Below are 5,016 nucleotides of genomic sequence, written 5' to 3'. Positions count from 1 at the left end.
TTTTTTCACAACACTGATGTGTTGAAGAGACTGACCAAGCCAGTTAGTTGTCTTTTAGAATGCATGTTCCACCTTATGGATTTGTCTCATTGTTTCCTCATGATGTCATCCCGTAAGTTTCCTGTAAAGGTGTGGTCACTGCCCATTAAGTAACATAAAACTTAATACTGGATTAGGGTGGAGACAGACCGATTCTGTTATATTCTTGCAACTAGAAAGTAATTCTTGGAGCATCTGGGTGGTTCAGTCGGTTAAGTGGCTGACTTTGGCTCAGGTCATGATCTCACAGCTAGTAAGTTCAAGTCCTGCCTCCTGATCTGCGGGTACAGCTCAGAGCCTGGAGCCTGCTTCGGATTTTGTGTCTCCATCTCTCTCTGCCACTCCCCCACTTGCGCTCTGTCTCTCACTCTCAAAAATAAATATTTAAAAAAATTATTTGATAAAATTCCACCCAAAGTTATGATTTAAGGAGACGGAAGTCTCCGAGCAGGGCAGGTCAGGGGCAGCCCCAAAGAGTAGGAGGCGAAGGGGGAGCAGGTGCCCTGGTCTGTTGTAGGGGCGCACTTTGGGCAAGAATCGGGAGCAAGAGACTGCAAGGCTAGGCCTGGGAGCAATGGCATCCAAAGAGGCACAAACAGTCAAAAATTTCAACATGGAAAATGACAGCCAGGAAAATGATTAAAAAAAAAAAAATGAAAAGGAGCAAGTTGCTAATAAAGGAGAGCCCTTAAGCCTCCCTTTGGAAGCTGGTGAATATTGTGTGTCCAGAGTAAATCATAGGCTCTTCCGTGTTTAGTCAGCCCATCCTTCAGTATAGGTGGGACATGATTCAGAGGCTTGCAGAGCCACAGGCAAGGATGAAAGAAGACAAGATGGGAAGGATTGGGAAGGTGAGAGAGCTGATGGAAAAGCTGAGGGAAAAGCAATTCAGTCATAGTCTGCAGGTAGTTAGCCCTGATCCTCCGCACCGTGACCATCATGATGAGTTTTGCCTTATGCCTCCAATCCTGATGTTTTCCCTGAAGTTAATGATAACACACACCTGCTTCCTAAACTTACATGTTCTCCGTATACCTTTGTTGTAAACATTGTGGGTCTCCTATTACCAACTTCTAAATGAATGTTGTATTTTGACCCAATCTGTAAGATTCTGTCAGCGGGGGAGTTTTACCCTATTGCATGGCAAAATGCTCATTATATATTGTGAAGTTAATAAAGCAGTTTAAAAAGCCAAGAAAGAAAGGAAGAAACAAAGAAAGAAAGAAAGGAGGAAAGAAAAGGACATCTCTAACAAAGTAGGAACAGAAGGAAACTTCCCTGTTTGATAAAGACTGTTTCCCAGAAATCTACAGTAGGCCATTTTAAATTATAGTAATGGTCACTTTCTTTTTTTTTATGCTTTTTAAAATTTTTATTTTATTTTTTTAATTTACATCCAAGTTAGTTAGCATATAGTGCAACAATGATTTCAGGGGTAGAGTCCTTAATGCCCCTTACCCGTTTAGCCCATCCCCCCTTCCACAACCCTTCCAGTAACCCTCTGTTTGTTCTCCATATTTAAGAGTCTCTTATGTTCTGTCCCCCTCCCTGTTTTTATATTATTTTTGCTTCCCTTCCCTTGTGTTCATCTGTTCTGTGTTTTAAAGTCCTCAAATGAGTGAAGTCATATGATACCTGTCTTTCTCTGACTAATTTCACTTAGCATAATAGTTGGAAACAGCAAGATTTCATTCTTTTTGATTGCCAAGTAATACTCCATTGTATATATATCTACCACATCTTCTTTATCCATTCATCCGTGGATGGACACTTGGGCTCTTTCCATACTTTGGCTATTGTTGATAGTGCTGCTATAAACATTAGGGTGCATGTGCCCCTTTGAAACAGCATACCTGTGTCCCTTGGATAAATACCTAGTAGTGCAATTGCTGGGTCATAGAGTAGTTCTATTTTTAATTTTTTGAGGAACCTCCATACTGTTTTCCAGAGTGGCTGCACCAGTTTGCATTCCCACCAGCAGTGCAAACGAGATCCTCTCTCTCTGCAACCTTGCCAACATCTGTTGTTGCCTGAGTTGTTAATGTTAGCCATTCTGACAGGTGTGAGGTAGTATCTCATTGTGGTTTTGATTTGCATTTCCCTGATGATGAGTGATGTTGAGCATTTTTTTCATGTGTTGTTGGCCATCTGGATGTCTTCTTTGGTGGTCACTTTCATTTCTACTGCTTAACACTGCACTGGAGGTCCCAGTTAATGCCAAATGAAATATTAATGTTAGAAAAGTGAGACAAATCTTGCAATATTCAAACAATATGACTTTCTACCTAGAAGACAGAAGTAAATCAATTGATAAACTATTAGAAATAACAATAAAATCCAGTAAGGTGTTCAAATAAAGGATCAACTTATAAAAATTAAGAGTTCCCTATACTCCATCAGTAATGGATTAGAAAAATGTCATAAATGATAAAATATACTCATGATAGCAATAGAAACCATAAAACATCCAGGGGCACCTGGGTGGCTCAGTCAGTCAAGTGTCTGACTTTGGATCAGATCATGATCTCATGGTTCATGAGTTCAAGCCCCACATTGGGCTCTGTGCTGACAGCTTAGAACCTGGAGCTTGCTTCAGATTCTGTGTCTCCTTCTCTCTCTGCCCCTCTCCGATTCGTGCTTTGTCTATCTCTGTCTCTCAAAAATAAATAAAAACATTACAAAAAAATTAAAAACAAAAAACCCATAAAACATCCAGAAACAGTTCGTCTGCTGGTTACCTATGACCTCCCAATTACCTAATGCTGTGGTCAGTCTTACTTGATCTACCAGCAATATTTGACAACACAATCACTCCTTTCTTTTGGAAACATTTTTGTCACTTTACATCCAGAATACATATTTCTTGGTTTTGCCACTATGTCATTGGCCAAATTTAAACACATACACATACACACACACACACACACACACACACACACATATGTATATGCGTATGTGTATGTATATGTTATACATATATATACACATACGCATATACATACATACATATATATACACATACGCATACATATATATACATATGTATATATACATATATATGTATGTTTTATATATATATATATATACATATATATATAACACACATAAGCCAACATTATTCATAAAATAATTACTATCAACACATATCTTGTAACATTTTATTACTGTGAATTTTGCCACTTGCAGTGTTTCCATAAATCCCCCAGGTGGCAGACAAATACAATTTCCACTTGATTAAACAAACTTGGTAAGAATGTTACTTACTGCAAATCAATTGGAAATATTAATCAGAATTCTAGAGTACAGGCCAAGTATACTTCCCATATGATTATGGAATTAATTTCTTATAACTTACATTAGAATTTCATTAGGAACATAAATGGCATTGTTAAATTGCTGAGCAATCATTGTAATTAGGCACTTTGATAAATATATATTCCACTTGATCCACCATCATAAACACTTAGAAATGTATCTACTGGGGATGGAAGTTAATACTGGCCCTTTGGGCTCTGAAAAAATCAATTAAGCATCACTGGTAATAAAGCAAAAGTACTGTTAACCAAGTAATTGTTTTTTTTTTTAATCTTTATTTATTTTTGAGAGAGAGAAATAGAGAGCAGGGGAGCAATAGAGAGAGGAAGACACAGAATCCAAAGCAGGCCCCAGCCTCTGAGCTGTCAGCACAGAGTCTGACCCAGGGCCCAAACTCAGGAACCGCAAGTTCATGACCTGAGCCGAAGTCGGACACTTAACTGACTGAGTCACCCAGGTGCCCCCCAACTAATTGAGTTGTTTTTTTTTTTTGTTTTTTTTTTAATTTTTTTTTTTCAACGTTTTTTTTTTTTTATTTTTTATTTTTGGGACAGAGAGAGACAGAGCATGAACGGGGGAGGGGCAGAGAGAGAGGGAGACACAGAATCGGAAACAGGCTCCAGGCTCCGAGCCATCAGCCCAGAGCCTGACGCGGGGCTCGAACTCACAGACCGCGAGATCGTGACCTGGCTGAAGTCGGACGCTTAACCGACTGCGCCACCCAGGCGCCCCAATTGAGTTTTTAAAAAATCTTTAGAGGGGCGCCTGGGTGGCTCGGTCGGTTAAGCATCTGACTTTGGCTTGAGTCATGATCTCATGGTTCATGGGTTCAAGCTCTACATCAGGACCTCTGCTGTCAGCACAGATCCTGCTTTGGACCCTCTTTCCCTTTCTCTCTGCCCCTCTCCCATGAGCACTATCTCTCTCTCTCCTCTCAAAAATAAATAAAAACATTTTTAAAAAATTCTTTAGAGATTTCTACCATTACTCCCAATTTTAAACTCTTGACAGTTAAAATTGGTCCTAAAAGTCTGGGTGTTTGTTATACTTGGTATAATTTATCCACTTGCTATAAATACATTAAGCGTACTCTACCTCCTCATACTCACAGCTATATTTTTCTAATGTTTCAGTATGCTTTCTATAAAAATGGAGCATGATCACAGCTGTGCAGAGGGATGGGCAAATAGTTTAAAGGCTTGTGTGAGAAGGACACAAATATATCTGGGATTTTATTTTTTAAAGTATGTATGATACTTCCAAGTAATGAATTCTCTATGTACATGGAAAGTCTGGAAAGACTATTGACTCATCTTAAATTAAAATGTTAATGAAACACATCTCTTACCCATTTTCTAAATGTAATCTGACTCTACTGCTGGCATTTAAAATTATTTGAAAATTAAAAAAAAATAAAGGCACTCAGTTAAAAACCATCTGGGCATTGTTAAATTTTATTTATTCTAAATATTTATTTTTTTTAAAAAATTTAATGTTTATTTATTTTTACGAATGAGAGAGCTCAGGGGAGGGTCAGAAACAGGGGGAGACACAGAATCTGAAGCAGGTTCTAGGATCTGAGCTGTCAGCACAGAGCCAGACACGGAGCTCAAGAACCATGAGATCATGACCTGAGCCCAAGTCAGATGCTTAAGTGACTGA

The 5,016-nt window shown here is 38.7% G+C and overlaps 1 pseudogene; it reads left to right on the top strand.

Moving 5' to 3' along the window:
• The first annotated feature begins 508 nt into the window (after positions 1–508).
• Positions 509–1,085, top strand: LOC144613091 (protein BEX1-like; annotated as a pseudogene).
• Positions 1,086–5,016: the final 3,931 nt, after the last annotated feature.

The sequence above is a fragment of the Panthera onca genome, chromosome D1, assembly GCF_046562875.1.
Source record: "Panthera onca isolate mPanOnc1 chromosome D1, mPanOnc1 haplotype 2, whole genome shotgun sequence".
Classification (NCBI taxonomy): domain Eukaryota; kingdom Metazoa; phylum Chordata; class Mammalia; order Carnivora; family Felidae; genus Panthera; species Panthera onca.
This window is presented reverse-complemented; position numbering and strand designations above follow the sequence as displayed.